Consider the following 19,964-nt stretch of genomic DNA (forward strand, 5'->3'; position numbering starts at 1 on the left):
GGGTTAAGACCACTGCACAAGAAATCAATCCTCTTCATGTCTGGCACGCGGGGAAAACCATTCTCATTGGAACTAGAAGTGAACCCACAAAAACACCCTCTTTGGAAAGAAGACATTATAATATTATGACTATTGTGAGTAACCACAATCCTACTATTGTATTTCTGACCATAAAAGCTCTTGCTAAGTGTAAAAATAACATTGTTTTATTCAATTACAGGTTTTCTTTATTTCCCAGACCATCTTGTTTCCTTTCACGATGGCTGAAAGACATTGGTACATGCTAGACCACAAGGGAGATTTGGCTTAGTGAGGTCACTCTAGAAAATAACTTGAACAAGCTTGTCCAGAACAAAGCTGCCTCTCACCCATCTCTGAAAGAAATGGATCCTTCTCTTTCATTTATTTGAGCCCCCCTTGACAAGCTGACAGGCCTACAGGAGTTGGTTGCCAGGCAACCGCAAAAGCAGTGATGTTTATACCATTAGGTATTAATTATTGTCATTTTTTTTTTGCTGTAGAAAGTTCTGAAAATATGTAATTAAACACATCATAAGAAGTAATTTTACATTCTGACAGACAAGTACTATTAATGTTTAGAAAATTCAGACAAGTTCTACCAGTTGTTCTAAGTTGATTTACTATATCCAGCCTAATAGTTTTCCTTTTGTCATGCTAGTTTTGAGAGTTGGAATAATATGAATACATTGTGTAAAAAAATCTAGGCATAAAATATAATATTGTTTCCTTTAGTTGCCTGATGAAGGTATACAAGTTTAAAATGATCTTTATAAGGATTTACTTTGGATAGGTCAAGCTGGAGGCTGGGCATAAATATATCTTTACATTTAGAGTTTGAAAGCTGTAAAATAAATGTGTATACTAGGCACATGACACCAAATAAGGATCAGTAGCAACTCAAAAGCAACTATCCCCAATAGTAGGGGATGGAATATTGTGAAACATACCATTGTTATGATTGGGTACTGCTGAAAAAATTCTGTCCGATGTAAAACTGCTCTTCCATTGGACATCTGTACAGGATCACATTTTTCTCAGGAACACCCATGTAAATCCAGGGTAACCCTACTGAAATCAGTGCAGTAAGTCCAGATTTACACAAGTGCAACTGAGAGAAGCATTTGGCCAATGGAAAGAAAAATTGAATTTGAACAAAACCATGGTGCTACCAGAGGTGAAAAGTAAACTGGCAGCATACTGAAGACTATAGTGAAGTGATGATGGCAAAAGTGTATATAACCACAGTGTAACCAGAAAATTGCACCTCCACTATTTGAACTGAGTGACCAAAAAAAAAAAAAAGTATAGAAAGAAAAGTTTGAAATTTTAAACATCACGAAACACTCAGAGGTTCCAGGTCACTAAGGTATGGGTATATGAAAAAGTGCCTATCATTTTCTAATCAAGGGAGGGAGACAATGTGGATGGAAGAGGAGGGGACCAAGACAACACAGGGGAGAAGCAGCTATGTAAATGGAAACCTTTGTCCACATAAGAAGTTCCTCCTCCCATACCCAATTTTCTCTGCACATTCTGATTCTCCATGGCCTTGTAACTTGTGTACATTTACACCTATGCAGCATGAGCAGTAAATGCTACCAAATAAGAAAGAGAGCATTTTGACACTGACTTTGCATAAGTGTAAATGGCTGCACTAGATATAAGGTGGTAGAGAACCAAACCCCTCCCTTGTATTGCTACCCTGCTGTGCTGCCCTGGGACGGGGTTTGCTGGCAGCAAATCATATCAATGAAATGGATATATGCTGAACCTCCACAGAATGCTTCACAGAATACCGACACAGTACACCTGGAGTATTAGTCAATATACTGGAGGATGGTGTGGATTGCACTCTCAGCAAATTTGCGGATGATACTAAACTGGGAGGAGTGGTAGATACGCTGGAGGGGAGGGATAGGATACAGAAGGACCTAGACAAATTGGAGGATTGGGCCAAAAGAAATCTAATGAGGTTCAATAAGGATAAGTGCAGGGTCCTGCACTTAGGATGGAAGAATCCAATGCACCGCTACAGACTAGGGACCGAATGGCTCGGCAGCAGTTCTGCGGAAAAGGACCTAGGGGTGACAGTGGACGAGAAGCTGGATATGAGTCAGCAGTGTGCCCTTGTTGCCAAGAAGGCCAATGGCATTTTGGGATGTATAAGTAGGGGCATAGCGAGCAGATCGAGGGACGTGATCGTTCCCCTCTATTCGACACTGGTGAGGCCTCATCTGGAGTACTGTGTCCAGTTTTGGGCCCCACACTACAGGAAGGATGTGGATAAATTGGAAAGAGTACAACGAAGGGCAACAAAAATGATTAGGGGTCTAGAGCACATGACTTATGAGGAGAGGCTGAGGGAGCTGGGATTGTTTAGTCTGCAGAAGAGAAGAATGAGGGGGGATTTGATAGCTGCTTTCAACTACCTGAAAGGGGGTTTCAAAGAGGATGGCTCTAGACTGTTCTCAATGGTAGCAGATGACAGAACGAGGAGTAATGGTCTCAAGTTGCAATGGGGGAGGTTTAGATTGGATATTAGGAAAAACTTTTTCACTAAGAGGGTGGTGAAACACTGGAATGCGTTACCTAGGGAGGTGGTAGAATCTCCTTCCTTAGAGGTTTTTAAGGTCAGGCTTGACAAAGCCCTAGCTGGGATGATTTAACTGGGACTTGGTCCTGCTTTGAGCAGGGGGTTGGACTAGATGACCTTCTGGGGTCCCTTCCAACCCTGATATTCTATGATTCTATGATTCTATGAATATGACTGGTACTCTGCTGCTCTAAGTGTCCACAGATCTAGGTAGCAGAAAAATGACTTGTGAGCAATAAAGGCAGGGTTGGGGGATCAGGAAAAAATTGAACCTCTGCTTGGTCAATCAGGACAATCAGGAGACAATCAGGACTCTGAACATTCAGGAGGTTACTTTAGATTAAACGGGGCCTGGCTCCGTGAAAGGGTCAGGTCTGCCTCCCAGATAGTTAAGAGATGACTTGGCTGTTCCAAAACACTGATATCTTTGTGCTGAGCTCACGGATGGCTGTACTGTTCTCTGCTCCTGCTTCCAGGCAGAAGGATCTGAGCCTCAACCACTTCACTCTGCTTTTAGGTAGACAGATCATGAGATGAACTACAGTTTGCTCTCCAGTTATGGATGGAAGATCCTTGGAACATTCTGCTCCATAATCCAAACTGTGATGGACATATTCCCACGTCCTGGTTTTCCAAGGATCCTGCCTTAATCCACCACAGATGCTTTTCAATAGAGCATTATTTTCAGGAAATCAGTAAAGTAATTTACATAATTTGATGAGAGATTATTCCACATACATTCAGAGACAAGTTAGCATACTTCAATTAGTCTTATTGGAAAAGAAAATTAATATGCAATATTAAATGCTGTAATGAACTAGAGTGCACATGTGCTCTCGTCTGGATAAAATCAGAATTGCTCAAATTTGCGTCATAGGCACTATGCTGCTATCAGATAATAAAGACATTTTTTAGCTCAGAAGGTTGGGGCCAATGCTTTTAAATCGGGTGGATCTGCTGTCACCATCAAGTTCTTAGGAGCTCACAATGTAGCACAGTAGTAACCATAAATTCCAAGGAGACCAAAGATCTGTTACAATATTAAAGCTTTGATTAAACTTTCTGGTACAGCAAAAGTAATGATTAGCCAGGAGAAATGGGCAGATGTAAATCAAACCGTTACATTGTAACACAAGCTAGTCCACTGCCGCTCACCACCAATTCATGCAACTTTATAAATGCTCCCTTATTCCTCTCTTTTTCTCATGCAATTTATCTACAGGTTTGTCTTTTCTGGTAGCTGTCTATTTAGAAAGCATCAGTGAGAAAAGGAAAATAAATGTTTTAGACATTTTCTATTTATATTTTATTGGGAAATGCAATTGTATTCCTTGGAATCTTTTAGCATACCCTGTTGTTTGTCACAGAACACTGAGCTTAGAATCATGCCAACTCTGGTACATCTCTCCCCTCTTCTTTAGTTTTCCAAACAGAGTGAGCCAATTAGTTTTATTATTATTTTACATCTCTTTGATTAGAAACTTTTTGAAACTAACCATTGCCCTTAGTTATGTCTCTTAATTACAACTTCCATACCATTCCTGCTCAGATGTCTATCTTTACAGTATCTTTCTCTCTAATCAAGTCTTCTTCAGTAATCTATTGTCTTAGAGAATTTTGAATGCAACTTAGTCAGTACTAACATGGTACAGCTCCATGGCTACTGAGGGCCAGCTCTTCAGCTTGCATAAACTGACTTCACTTCCAGCAAAGTGAAGGTAGCTATGCCAATTTATTACCAGCTGAGAAGCTAGTCTCAAGCCTGTGCTTTGTTTAAATCCAGTACTGCACTCTCCATTGACCTATTTAAAAACAGAACAAAAAACCTACCCGGAAATTCCAGCTTAGTGTTCTACAATACTGGTTAATAAGAGCTTAATCCACTTGTCCTCCTAGTAGGTTTGCTAGGGCTTATACAATTATTGAACAATAAGAGCCATTCTTGCCCAGTGTTTAGCCACCAAGACTGCAACCTAGACAGTATCACTATCCCCAAGAACTGAATGATACTCAGATGTCTGCTGACTAGCCCCATGCTTTAAGGTGCTAACAAGATCTTGTATCCCAAGGATGTTGATTTATGGAGCACTTAAACCAGGTTAAAATGGATACATCTTTAGGAAAACTCTGGCAAGGGCAGGGTTGGAATGGAGAGAGAGAGAGAGAGAGAGAGAACTTTCACTGGAAGCTTAGTTTTAAGCACAAATACGCCTCTCTGGGGTTTCAGCCTACTTTCAGCATGGATTCTGGTTAACTAAAATGACATAACCTTGGCAACCAGCCTTTGTCTGGGTCCCCTCTCTGCAGGGTTCTGCCAACCCCCTGATTATACAAACTAAACCAGGTCATTCTTATGTTCTTATCCTCCACCCTATCCCCAAGCAGCTTGTTCTAGTTCCCCTCAGCTGCTCTTTAAAGTGCTGGATCTAAATAGAATCAGGTACACATAATCAGCTTCCTGCTGGGAGTGCCTCCCTATCCCATTCTTAACCATCTGGAAGTTAACCCCAAAACTTCATCTTCAAGGATGAAGGGCCTCTCCTTACCAACATGGACATAGCATCTCTTCTAAGGGGCACCCTGTAACCTTCAGCACCCTATTCCTGTGTTTTCTTATAGTGCACCAACTTTCCCAGTTCCTCTGCTGACCACAGCCAGTATCTGGTGGTACTTCTAAGCGGGTGTTCTGAACCAACTCCTCTTAGATAGGCAATGCATCTTACCAAAGGTCAATAGGTATCCTTCCCATGAAGGATGCAATACTTCAATGACTTTATCTCAGTACAATCTAGAACTCAAATCTTATTAAAAACAAGATTTAAGAACAGAAAAAGAAAATCAAATTAAAAAAAAGAAGCTGTGCAACATCTCTAGTTTTATACTTGAGCAGAGTTAAACTAGGTAGACACATCTCGGATTACTTGTAATAATGGAACAAGCTGATGTTTCTAGAGTGTAGTCTGTGTTAATCTAACGTGTTCCTTTTGGCTACTCTGCCTCTCAGAGATAATTTCTTCTTCTTGGATTTCCTCCTCTTGTTGCCTCCCACAGCCCTGTTACACCTGGTAGATGCCTTTGGTGTACCTGGCTTATTGTCATAAAACACATGCCCCACAAGTGGCGCTCTCTGGAGTCCAGGCATTCAGGACTGTGTTCAGTGCTGTGCCTAGACAGTTTCAGTTCCTGTTTCCTGTCCCAATTTTGCATCTTATCCCGCCAAATAAGCATGCTCCTCTCCAAGATGTCTACCTTTGGCATGTTAATTTTGATGGTTGTTGTCACCCTGAAACCAATTGTTTTTAAAGAAACAGGTTTCCTTTACAATAAATCTTAACATTAATCCTACTCTGTATCAAAGATGAATTGTGGACAATGAAGCTTTGTGTCACAACCAAATCACACATGATCCACATTTAAGTGCTACTATTATCTTAATTACCTTGTTCCTATTACCAGGAATAGTAGCACTTAAATGTGGATCATGTGTGATTTGGTTGTTACTGGTTAGTTACATTCCCTTTTGAGCCCTCAGTTACACCATCATTATCCCAGTTATATGGAATAAAGTAACAGTAACAGGAATAATCCTATTTAAAGTTAACTTAGGTCTATCTTCTCTCTCCTGTCTTGGGTAGGCCCAGATATACCACTTAACTGTTATATGTAATGAGTGTGCCAGTGAAATAAAGACATGGCAATGGATTATTCCAACACAGTCAGTGCATGCTTCTCTACAGCAGTCACTTTGACTACATCTTCCCCCAGTTTATTTTCCCTGACAACTCGTTGTCACTTACCCAACTATTGATCTAATAAGAAATTGCAATTTATCTGTTTTAAAAAATAATAAATATAAAAGATTAATTAGTGAACATTTTGAACTGTAATAAGGATAATTTTACTTTCTCTGGGCTAAAAAAAGTGCACAATACTGAGTTTGGGGAACAGTGGGTTCTTAGTATTTACTGATTAGTGATCAGTCCAGCTGCATTGCAGCCAACTATGGAGAAAGATTGGGGTAAGCATTTCCCACATCTCTGGGAACAGTGTGCTTAAATCCTATACTACTCCAAATATCTAGGAGATAATGAGACTCCCACAGAAAATAGAAAAATGAGGAACAAAATAACTTCAGTATAAGAAGATGGAAATACAAATATCACTTTTTACATCACTTTTGGAAACAGATGCCTGCTCCAGCACACATCAGTGACCAAAATATTGTAGGGAGGACAAAAGACCCTAAAAACAAAAATTCCATGAATGTTACTGATATGGACTATTTGTGGAGCATCTTCTGTGCATAGAGTTTGTAAAGCTCATTTATTTGGTTTATTGCTGCCTTCTTAAAATGTAGATCAATAAATCAGACTTGTCCTGCACTACAAGCATGTTATGGTAAATAATAGCAGCAAGAACCTAAGTAATCCCAACAAACCTGGAACAACAACAAAGAATTTGCTGCAGCCCTATTAAGCCTCCTGGATTTTTTCCTAAGCCATAACGTTACTTGAAAGTTTCATAATACTTCACTCTCTGTGAAACTGGTATTCTCTGGGTTTTTTTCTTGCAAATTCTTATGTTTGTTTCTAAGCTCTGAACTCCTTGTCCAAACTCTCAGAACTTTCTACCTATTTTCCTAATTAAAGTGTTTACTTATGCTCTGTTTTCCAAACATAATAGCACATTAATAAACAGGAACATAGTTCAATTTGTCAATATTTTCTAAACATTCTGGCAATTTTAGAAAATGTTTCAGTCTGGTTGACTGCATATAATTATAGTGACCTAAATGATGCAGGAATGAAAGAAATGCAGCTGAAAATAATGCACTCATTGATATAAATAAACCAAGATTGATATGAAATGAACCCACACTATTGGCACCAACATCATTGTAGAAACAAAATGCTCTCCAGACAACATTCAAAATGCTAATGTACTGAAGACAGGCACAGAATTTGTAGGTGCAGTAGCGTAGAAGTGCCCCCAGCTATGAAAGAACCACAGACACCCTTGTGCATAAGACAATATGAAACCATGCCACCTATAATACCATACAAATCTCAGACATTTCAACTGTTACTATATGAACAGAACCTTAAAACTTTGGCTAATGGAATTATAGTCAATCACATTTCTGTGTTTATTGTAGATCTACCACCACACAGGAAGAATGGTAAAACACCATTTAGTACTGCTGCTTAGAAATAGCTTAATTACTTCCTACTTAAGCTTTCCTTTGCTGGATGAGACTAGTAATTTATGTTGGGATTTCCTCTGAGACCTTATCCAGAACATCTTGTCCCATTCTGTGAGAACACTTTATCCAGTTTGCTGGAATCCAAAACCTTGGTTTGACTTCAGACTCATCACTGAGGTGTCTTTATTGCCATTTCATAAAGCTACAACTGAGGTGATCAGGTTCATGTGTAGTGCGGTGGGTTAGGGTGCACCACAACTCCAACGTACATAATTACAAATCAGATTATATACATATTCTAAAACAGACTAACACATTCACATTACATTCTACATTGTATCACATGCTGTATGATGGGTTTACCAATTTTGTGAACCAGTCCCTGTATAGATCATGAGCTGTCAATGCACTAAAAAATGTATTAGTTAGCAAAGCTGCAGCTGCAAGCTTATCACACATTATCTTCTTCTTACTATTTCTTTATCCATTAGCTACATATTATTTACAAGGCCACTTGTGAATTCATGCTTTGTCCATTGTTAACCTCTGTTTCCTCACTTCTGTTTTCTTTTATTGTTCATGCAAGACATACAGCTTGCTGCAGTAAGAACCAGGACCTTGATACTAGAGAGACCAACACATTGAAATTAGAAAAAGGGGTGTAAAACTTCACAATCCGCTGTCTTTTGAATGACATTATCTTCTAGTAATAACTTTTGATAGCTGGTAAGGTTACAGATGCCAAGAAATTAGTTTAGTTAGTTCAGCAATGATCTCCATTTGGTTAGGTGAGTTAGGAGCAACGGGTAGAGCTAGTGAGTGAAGAGGATCACTATATACTGCTATCCACAGAAACCACCTGTTAGTACACAGGCTGAGACACAGTGGACAGAGTTCTGGCTAGACCTTACACTTTCCAGCCCACTCCCCTTCTGCAAGTTGCTTCTCCTTGGCCTGGGGAGCAGCTGCAATTCTGGGCAGCCATTATATGGGGTGCATGGGTTGAGGGAAGGGTGTTATCACACAGCAACATAAGGAGGGGCTCACAATCTGGATTCTGATTTCAGTGGGAGTAAGGCCTTTTCAGAGGGCAGGTGGACCTGATTCTCATGCACCATTCACCTGTGACAGGATCTCTCCATAACTCCCTATTAGTAATCACTAAAGTAGGGGTTATCAACATGGGAGTCACAATCTCCAAGGGAGCTGAGAAAAGATGTTAAGGGGTCATGACCACCCTGCCCTTCACTTACTAAATGAGAGGTGGGTCGCAGCTAGATCCTGGCTAGCCAGTAGGTGAGTCCTGGTATGGAAAAGCTTGAGAACCACTTACTGGCATATAACCTAAATTTATATGGTGTATCAGAATATTGTGCTTGCTCTAAATGCAGGGTATTTTCTTGTTGTGTCTTGTTATTTGGATGCAAGTGCTATGTTTAATTTTTTCCAAATGAAAGGAGGTGTTATTAGTAAAGAAAATTTATACTGTTAGCTGCCTATTCCTTGTGCAGGAAAGACTTGTATACATACTTGATTGATGACTGGTTCTGAGCGACCACATGAAACTAGCAAGGGCAGCTTATCTGACCCTTTGAGAGTTGTATTGAACTATTTATTTGTCAAGTGGTGTTGAACAAGTGGTGCTTGTTGAAAGGCAGATAACATGGATGCTTTCTGGCACTAGAATATTGTATATCCAGTGCTGAGAGAAGAGTATTTCTATTTAGAAAAAAAAATGTCATGGAATAATGTGGCTTGACTCCAAATGACACAACATGAAGCTTGTAACATGACATGCATGATAAATGATGGGGAATGCCCACATTATCCTGGGATGGCCCCAAGAATGCTTCTGCAGTATGTTTGTTTAATGACTTTTAACTCTTAGTGAAAGATGCCCACCTATTGTTTAGATATTTAATCTATTTAAAGGGCTCCTCTTGCAAGGCATCTAAGAAAGCTGGTCCAGAATGTAGCAGAAACTTGTCTAACTCACTAACATAGGTTAGTAGGAACATATTGTCCCTGTTTTGTCACTCTATACATTGTTTCTTTTTTGGGCAAAGGGTCCAGTTAATGGGTGCAAATCTGATTTTCTAAGTTCTGCATGGCATTGGCTGTGGCCATCCAAGAGCTCACCCTTTCCTTCCACAACGATAACCTCACACAACAGATTCTCTTCACTGGAAAAATTAAGTGGTCTGAAAAGAAGGGAAGACTTTTATTTGTAGGAGCTAGAATTTTCACAAGAGCTGGATGAAGATTATGTTGACTGCAGCATTCTTCCATTGACACAACTGTGTCTACACTGGAGGTTAAGTTGGCATAGCTACGTTGGTCAAGAGTGTAGTTTTTTAACACCCCTGACCAATGCAGCTATGTCAGCCTAACTTTTAAGTGTAGACCAAGCCAAAGATATTTTTGCGTGTACTTCTTGTGGAAGATGATCAGATACTATGATGTTGGGAGGCATTATTAAAACCTAAACAGATAAATGCTATAGAGTAAAGATAAATCAAAGTATTAAGGGCTTGATTCTGAATTCATTTTTACCTGTTTTACATTGTTGTAACTCCATTGGCTTCATTGGAGTTATTCCTGGTTTACACTGAATAGGTGAGAAGAGAATTGAGGTCTAAGGACTGGATTCTCCACTCGCACCAGTAGTCAATGGAGTTATATCCGTGTATGTTAAAAGAAAATCAGCCCTAAAATCTAAATAGAAAGCAGTTAGCCAAATAAAACTCATCCAGATAACATAAAAACCTGATACACCAACCCAAAATTGATCAATTTGCAACTATTTAGAGGAGTGGAGAAAATAAAAGGTGGTTGTTTTATCTGAGGTTACTGGGATCTTCTTGAATCAATGCACTCACACTCACTCTTGAGGAATGGTTTCAGAGTAGCAGCCGTGTTAGTCTGTATTCGCAAAAAGAAAAGGAGTACTTGTGGCACCTTAGAGACTAACAAATTTATTTCAGCATAAGCTTTCGTGAGCTACAGCTCACTTCATTGGATGCATTTGGTGGAAAATACAGAGGGGAGATTTATATACATACACAGAGAACATGAAACAATGTGTTTTATCATACACACTGTAAGGAGAGTGATCACTTAAGATGAGCCATCACCAGCAGCGGGAGGGGAAAGGAGGAAAACCTTTCAAGGTGACAAGCAAGGTAGGCTTAATAATAAAATTATGCTTATGCTTAATAGCCTACCTTGCTTGTCACCATGAAAGGTTTTCCTCCTTTCCCCCCCTGCTGCTGGTGATGGCTCATCTTAAGTGATCACTCTCCTTACAGTGTGTATGATAAAACCCATTGTTTCATGTTCTCTGTGTGTGTATATAAATCTCCCCTCTGTATTTTCCACCAAATGCATCCAATGAAGTGAGCTGTAGCTCACGAAAGCTTATGCTCAAATAAATTTGTTAGTTTCTAAGGTGCCACAAGTACTCCTTTTCTTTTTACTCTTGAGGAATGTAACTATTGGCTTTCTTGATCAGGCCTGCACTGCAGGAGTAGCCACACAGTATTGCCTAAATAGTCCCCAAGTCCTGTCTCAGCAAGTTCTGGGCTCAGTGTAATAGCTGGTATATTTTTTTAGGGTGGTCTCTTCTTCATTCATTCTAAAGTCATGAGTGGGAATCTGGAAGGGATTTTCCCACGTAGCAGATGAAAAAAACAAGGTGAAGATGCTGGAAAATAGGCAAAGGTAGGCCTATTGAAATAAAGAGGATGTGCAGCATGCCATAAAATCAGCCAGGAAGTGACTTGGTGGATGTCTTTTTGGAGGGAGCTCCATAGAAGAGGACCTGTGTACAAGACAGACTTGCTTATAGCCCAATCTGGATGAAAATCGTGGCTAAGAGCAAACCCACTTTAATTCTGTGCTTTAGATATTTATGAAAGTACAAAAATGTTGCAGCCTTGTGCCAAGACAGTTATTCACTGGCAGGTGAAATTATTTGATCTGTTCCATTAACTCTCTGCTGATTTCCCCATAAATTTGAAAGAAAAAACTACAACTGCACAGAAGCTGGGACACCAAGAACAATGTGATGTTAGGCGTGACTTTGAGCAAGGGGTGTTGGGTAAACTGCACCACTTCAGGAGCAACCCCAGAAGACACTGTGCTCTGACGCCTGCAGCTGTAGCCATCATCTGAGTAGCCCTATCTCAAATAAGCAGGGCCTTACTCCTCTGCTTGGCCAAGGGAAAGTTAGGACAATCCATCTTCAAATAGTATAATATGAGTATAAAGATGCTCCACAATGAATAACATATAGAGCTTGTTTAATACTTTCATCTGAAATGAAAGAACCTTATTTGGCTTTGCAAATGACCCTCCAGAGAATGCTTTGCAATTTGTTCCCTTTTCCTAAGTAACTGAAGCTCCATTTTCTGTTCTATTTGCTTTTCCTGCCCCTCCTCTCCAGTGTATTTTATTTTCTCAAACTATATAAGAACTGAATCCAGTTTTGTAGAGCAGAAGTAGGACATGGATTTTCTGTTCTGTGTTCCTATGATACATTCTCCTGCAGTTGAGAGGTGATATCAAATTGTTTGATAGTACAGTTCACCTTTGACTGGGGAAGCACAGTATAAAACCTGCATTTCTGACAAAAATTGCTTCTTCCTTTCTGCTGTGATTTTCATACCCACTGTGCACTGCCTCACATAGATGTTATGGAATCTTTCTTTTATGTTCCTTTTTATATCACCTCTGAAGCAAATGATAATAGACAAGTGGTCGACAAAATAATATTCTGAGATTTACTGCAGTACTCAAAAAAAACCACATTTCAGAAATAAAAATGATCACTTGACTTAGAGAGAAACAGATGGGCATGAATTACTCAACCAGTTAAAATGTAAAATAGACCCAAAGTGAATTAACTGCTAGTGCGCTGAAAATTAAGCATTTTTTTTCTGCTGAAGTGAGAAAACAATCCTACTTACAATGGAAAATTATTCACTTCTTTGCTGTAGCAAAAGACAAAATCCATCACACCGGAAAAAGGTGTTGCTAGGATGAAGAAATACAAGCCCTCGCCAATGGAATTAATTGCCTTACTGCAGAAGAGGTTACAAAAATAGTTTTAAAATTAGGCAACCCTGGACAAGAAATAACTGCTGCAGTAAGTAAATATTTAAAACTTTTTAGCTGAACAGGTAGGACTAGAAGAACAAGGCTTTTTAAACACATTCTAATGTTGCAAATCTGTCATTTGTTATAAACTTTCTAGGAGACTTCACCATCACATTTTCTACCCTTGACAGATCTTGCAGTGATTAGTAATCATTATTGTTCTTCCACAAGCAATAGGTGTTCCTATATACTCTATCACTCCATCTTAGTTTGTTTAAGAAGTCTTTCTCTAATAGGAGTAAGACTGCTAAATATCAGCTCATTTTCACAATACTGTGTGTGGAATAATAACAACAGTGACAATTAATTATTATTTATATTATAGTAACACAAGCCCTAACAAGATTAGGGCCCATTGTGCCAGCTGCTCTACTTGCAGGGTATGTCTTCACTGCAGAGTTAATTTGATTTATCTACATGTAACCCACAAACCTCCTGGGTGTACTGTTCTGTCCCATGTAGTGGCACCGAGACCACTTAGAGATGAATGAGTCTGCTCAACAGCCTTAGCTAAAAGCTAGGTGTTTTTTAGCTCATGCAGTAGAGGCTCATGCACTTAGCTCCAGAGGTCCCAGGTTCGATCCCGCCTGCCAACGACAGGGGTCTGGCGGGGTTACATACATTTGATACTCTTTCTCTTGAGTTAGCTTAGTCAAGTGAGAGCAGCCACACTGTGAAATAACATTCATGCTGATACGGTCATATTAGTGCGGCAGTCACTCATGTTTGGCATGAAAACTTTTGGGAGCACATCCCACTATTCTTTTTGCCACAGCAAGATGAGCCAATCTATGAATTCTTTCTCAGTGAATTGTGGGAATTGTGACAGGACTCTAGTTAGGCAACACTCAAGTTATAACTCTAGTTAACTTTTCAGTGAAGACAAGCCCACAGGGAGCAAGCAGCAGTTTCTGCCCCAAAGAGCTTACAATCTAAATATACAGACAAGACAGACAGGGCGTGGGAGAAAAGTATCATTATCTAGATTTAACAGATGAGGAACAGAGGCACAAGAAGATTAAGAATGAAATCCTGGCTCTATTGAAATAAATGGGAATTTTGCCATTGACTTCAATGGGGCCACTGACTTGTCCAAAATCACAGAGGAAGTACGTGGGAGAGCCAGGAATTAAACTCAATCTTCTGAGGCCTAGTCCAGTAATTTGACTACAAGACCATCTTCCTTCTCAATTATAGTTAAATAGGGTTATAATTATTGGACTATAACAGGGAGATAATTGCATCTAAGTAGCCTTACAGTCAGCTACACTACCTCCCACCCCAACACCAAACTCTGGAACTGTGGAACTTCGATCACAACAGAAAATTAGAGATCTTTTCATTGAATGCACATATTTTCTAAAGAAGAATATCCTACCATTTCAATAACTACTCAAAAGAGCTCATTGGGGTGTTACTTGCAATGTGTTTTTTACCATCTGGTTTTAATCATTTTGTGGCACCATGCCTACCAAACAAAGGTTTCCTGCTGTAACCTGCCATGTTATTGCACAGTGGCTACTCATTATTTTAGTCACTCTGTCCTCCCAATGTCATGCACTATCTGGGGGGTCTAATAAATGTATGTGCTACAGAGAAGAGTGTGGTGTCAGAGAAATATTCATAATGGACTTTACAGTTGGCTGCAATAGCTTTAGACATGATGCCCACATTTTAGCAACAAACATTTGAGCACTAAAGAGAATATTCGTTATTAGAAAGGTGATCATCATTGGGTTACACATAGTTAAGAGTGAAAACAGAATGCTGAATACATGAGAGAGAAAAATGGCATTAAAGGAACTGAACAATTAACTTTTTCCTTTGTGTACTTCATGTAGCGAACAGAGGACCTCAAACAGGGGATTTGGGGAGGGGGAAAAGGAGATCCCCTTGCTGAACGAACAAGGTGCGAGTACTAACTTTGGGGTGAGTGAGTTTGTTTGGCTGTTTGTGTTTTTCTTTCTCTTTCAGGTTATTTCATTTATTTTCAGTTATTTCAGTTACTAGCTCAGTTGGAATTGTGTGTGTGTGAGGACTGTTTGAGACTTTGTTCCCTGGATCATCCTTAATCATCTTTGATCAGCCCCAGTCAGCCTTGTGATCACCCTCCCCCATGTGATTAACAAGGGGATAGGGCTGACCTAGGAGAGAAAGTCTTAAAAGTCAGAGGCTAAGCAACCAAGGGGAGCTAGTGAAAAGGGGAGTTTGAGATGGAGTTTTTGTGGGAGCAAGACGTAATATAGTCACTATGGCTAAGAAGGGCTGCATCGCCAGTGCCAATGCTGCTCCTGTCTCCTCCACCTGCGCCTGTATCCAGACAGACAACCTAACCATAGATGCCTCTACCCAGATCCTGGTGTCAATTTGCAGAGACTGTGGCCTGCATTTCCCACTCACAGAAAGCCAGGCTGGGAGGACCATTGAGTGTGAAAGCTGCCTGCTGGTACAATCTCTCAGGAAGCAGTTGGGAGAGATACAGGAGGAGGCAGCTAGGCTGAGGAGCATCCACGCACATGAGGAATTCATTGACAGTATTCATATGGAGCCTTCCAAGGCTGAGGATGCTATCCAGCTAGAGAGGACTGCTGTCACACCACCAGGGGAGGAGGATATGCTCTGTTACAGGGAGGACACTGGCAGCTGGTTATTTCTGGCAGCAGGCAGTGCTCTACCCCTACTCCTAACCCAGCCATCATGGCAGGGCTGGCCTTACCATGAGACGAACTGAGGTGGCCGCCTCAGGTGCTGGACTGTGGAGGGGTGGGCACCACTAGAACCCAGAGTTTCAAAGTTTTGGCCCAAGTGAGGGGGCATGGGGGCGTCATTTGAGCTTCTCACCTCAGGTGCCAAAATGTTGTGGGCCGGCCCTGCCCATGGTGATGAAAACCGATATGCTGCCCTGGCAATGAGCAATGAGAAATCACCTCCAGCAGAGGAGGAGAATCCATGTACCCCCAAGGCTGGGAGGATCACAGCTACTACTCCCAGGAGGAAACATAGGGTAGTGGTGCTTGGTGACTCTCTTCTGAGGGGCATGGAGGCACCCATCTAGCATCCTGACATGGCATCCCAGGAGGTATGCTGCCTGCCAGGCGTCTGTATCTGAGAAGTTACAGAGGGATTGTCGAGCATCATCCAGCCCTCTGACTACTACCCCCTCTACTCATCCATGTGGGCACTAATGATACTGCGAGGTATGACCCTCAGCAGATCAGAAGTGACTACAGGACTCTGGGAGTACGGGTGAAAGAGTTCAGAGTGCAGGTGGTATTCTCTTCAGTCCTTCCAGTCAAGGGTAGGGGCCCAGGCAGAGACAGATGCATCCTGGAGGTGAATGCCTGGCTACGAAGATGGAGTCACCAGGAGGGCTACGGCTTCCTTGACCCCAGGATGCTGTTCCAGGAAGAAGGACTGCTAACCAGAGATGGTTAGTTCCTATCGAGGAAAGAAAAGAGCATATCTGTATACAAACTGGCTAACCTAGTGAGGAGGACTTTAAAGTAGGTTCAAAGGGGGCAGGTGACCAAAGCCCACAAGTAAGTCAAGAACCTGGAGACCTGGGAGAAGGCTTGGAATTTGGGGGGAACATGGACTGTTTTAGCAGGGATAAAGGAGAGACAAGCCAGAACTAGGGGGGAATCAAATCAGTATCTTTGATGTCTGTATACTAATGCAAGAAGTATGGGAAATAAGCAGGAAGAACTCAAATGCTAGTAAATAAACACAACTATGACATAGATGGCATCACGGACACCTAGTGAGATAATACACATGCCTGGAATATTGGTATAGAAGTGTATAGCTTGCTCAGGAAGGACTGGCAGGAAAAAAAAGGGAGGAGGTGTTGCCTTATATATAAAAAATGTATAATCTTAGACTGAGATTGAGATGGAAATAGAGACAAACTTGTTGAAAGTCTCTGGGTAAGGATAAAAGGGGTAAAAAAAACAAGGTGATGGTAGGGGTCGACCACAGACCACTTAACCAGGAAGAAAAGATGGATGAGGCTTTTTTTAAACATCTAACAAAATCATCCAAAGCACAAGACTTGGTGGTGGTGGGGGACTTCAACTACTCAGACATCTGTTGGGAAAATAACACAGCAGGGCACAAATTATCCAATAAGTTCTTGGAATGTATTGGAGACAATTTTTTATTTCAGAAGGTGGAGACAGCTACCAGGAGAGAGGCTGTTCTAGATTTGTTTTTGACAAATAGAGAGGAACTGGTTGAGAATTTGAAAGTGGAAGGCAGCTTGGATGAAAGTGATCATGAAATGATAGAGTTCATGATTCTCAGGAATGATAGGAAGGAGGACAGCAAAATAAAGACAATGGATTTCAAGAAGGCAGATTTTAGCACACTCAGGGAGCTGGTAGGTAAGATCCCATAGGAAGCTAGTCTAAGGGGACAAACAATAGAAGAGAGTTGGCAGTTTTTCAGAGACATTATTAAGGGCAAAAGAGGAAACTACTCACTGCATTGGAAAGATAGGAAGTATGGCAAAAGACCACGCTGGCTTAACCAAGAGATCTTCAATGATTTAAAAATCAAAAAAGAGTCCTACAAAAAGTGGAAACTAGGTCAAATTACAAAGGATGAATATAAACAACACAAGTATGTAGGGACCAAATTAGAAAGGCCAAGGAACAAACCCAGATCAAACTAGCCAGAGACATAAAGAGTAACAAGAAAACATTCTATAAAATACATTAGAAGCAAGAGGAAGACCAAGGACAGGGTAGGCCCATTACTCAAATGGTGGGGGGGAGGTGGGGAATAATAACAGAAACTGTGGAAATGGCAGAGGTGCTTGATGACTTCTTTGTTTTGGTTTTCACCAACAAGGTTGGTGCTGATTGGATGTCTAATGTAATGAATGCCAATGAAAATGAAGAAGGAACAGAAGAGGCTAAACTAGGTAAAGAACACGTTAAAAATTATTTGGACAAATTAGATGTCTTCAAGTCACCAGGGCCTGATGAAATACATCCTAGAATACTCAAGGAGCTGACTGAGGAGATATCTGAGCCATTAGCGATTATCTTTGAAAAGTCATGGAAGATGGGAGAGATTCCAGACAGCTGCAGTGGCACAGGAGCCAGCACATAGAGCTGTAAACAGGGGAGTTTGTAAGTGGAGTTTGTATTGTGGTGCGTGTTTGGGATTTGATTTTGCTGTGGGTGGTGGTGTTGTGGTGTGGTTTGTATTTCCCAGATTAACAGGATTTAGGTGGGAAGGCTATGACAGATACAGAGGGGGCAATGGGAGTGACCCATGTAATGGAAGACACAATGAGGATGACTGGATGTGGAAGCTGCGCTATGTACATGATCCTGGAGGGGGTACCTGGTAAACATTTTGTCTGCATGAAATGCAGCCTGATAGAGCTGATGGAGGAAAAGATCCGAGGTTTGGAGATGCTGGTGGAAAGTCTGGTTGAGTTTAGAAGGTCATTCGAGCAGATTATGGAGCAAAGACATGAGGCAGCTGAAGGGAAAAGCTCAGATTTGCAGATGGAAGCAGGACTGAGGAATTCTGAGGGGAGACTGGGTGAGGAAAGTAAATAGTGGAAGCATGTGACTAAGAGAATCAGGCAGAGGAAAAGACGGGCTAGTAAAGGAGAAATAGAGCTGAAGAATAGGTTTGCAGAGTTGGAAAATGAAGGGGGCTCAGCAGGTGGTCACTGAAGGTGGAAGGGCAAGGAAGAAGAGAAGAGCGGCTAGTCCTATAGGAAAAGGGGAAAAGTCAAGGGAGACTACACCAAATATGAGCCCCAGGAGGATACAGAATGGGTTGAAGAGGATTACAAGGGAGAATAGGAATGGAAAGAATTTGCAGCCAGAGGGAACAGGGTATAGACTGGAGAATAGCACCATCACCAGGAAAAGGCATGTCTATGTGATCGGGGACTCCTTACTGAGAAGAATAGACAGGCCTGTAACCAGAGCTGATTCAGAGAATAGAAGGGTGTGCTGTCTTCCAAGTGCTAAGATATGGGATGTAGACCTGAGGTTGAAAAGGATCCTAAAGGGAGCAGGAAAGAATCCACTAATTATCCTTCATGTGTGAACAAATGATACCGGTAGATTCTCGCTGGAATGTATCAAGGGAGACTATGCCAGGCTGGGGAAGACGCTTAAGGAAATCAAGGCTCAGGTGATCTTTAGTGGGATTCTGCCTGTTCCTAGAGAAGGGCAACAAAGGTGTAACAAGATTATGATGATCAACAGATGACTCAAGCAGGGGTGCTATAAGGAGGGCTTTGGGATGTATGGCCACTGGGAGGCATTCATGGACAGAGAACAGTTCTCTCGGGATGGACTTCATCTGAATAGGGAAGGAAATAGACTTCTAGGATGGAGGCTGGCACAACTGATCAAGAGAGCTTTAAACTAGGAATTTGGGGGAGATGGCTGGGAGATGTCCAGGTAATCTCCATGCCAGATTTTAGCATTGAGAGGGAAGAAAACAAAGTAAGAAAGGGTACAGCCATGGGTAGGAGAATGGACATAAGGAGGAAGGGCAATGTGGATACCAGTGTAATAGGTCACACTGGCTGTAGAATGACTGTGCCTAATCGGGTAAAGAATGCGAGGGAGGCCAAACAGCAAAAATTAAGATGTTTGTACACCAATGTGAGGAGCTTAGGTAACAAAATGGAGTAACTAGAGCTACTGGTGCAGGAAGTGAAACCAGATATTATAGGGATGACAGAAACATGATGGAATAGTAGTCATGATTGGACTACAGCTATTGAAGGATATGTGCTGTTTAGGAAAGACAGAATAAAGGTAAAGGTAGCATTGTATATCAATGATGAGGTAGACTGTAAAGAAATAAGAAGTGATGGAATGGATAAGACAGAGTCCATCTGGGCAAAAATCACATTGGGGAAGAAAACTATTAGATCCTCTCCTGTGATAGTGCTTGGGGTGTGCTATTGACCTCCGGGATATAATTTGGATATGGATAGAGCCCTCTTTA

General features: G+C 41.1%; 1 long non-coding RNA gene across 1 annotated transcript; it reads left to right on the forward strand.

The window, feature by feature from the left end:
* Positions 1-1,570: 1,570 nt before the first annotated feature.
* Positions 1,571-16,378, forward strand: LOC122457825. The gene is made up of 3 exons (XR_006277500.1): positions 1,571-1,581; positions 9,119-9,123; positions 16,193-16,378. It is a non-coding gene; the product is annotated as an uncharacterized LOC122457825 (long non-coding RNA).
* Positions 16,379-19,964: the final 3,586 nt, after the last annotated feature.

This window comes from Dermochelys coriacea, chromosome 1 (genome assembly GCF_009764565.3).
Source record: "Dermochelys coriacea isolate rDerCor1 chromosome 1, rDerCor1.pri.v4, whole genome shotgun sequence".
NCBI lineage: Eukaryota > Metazoa > Chordata > Testudines > Dermochelyidae > Dermochelys > Dermochelys coriacea.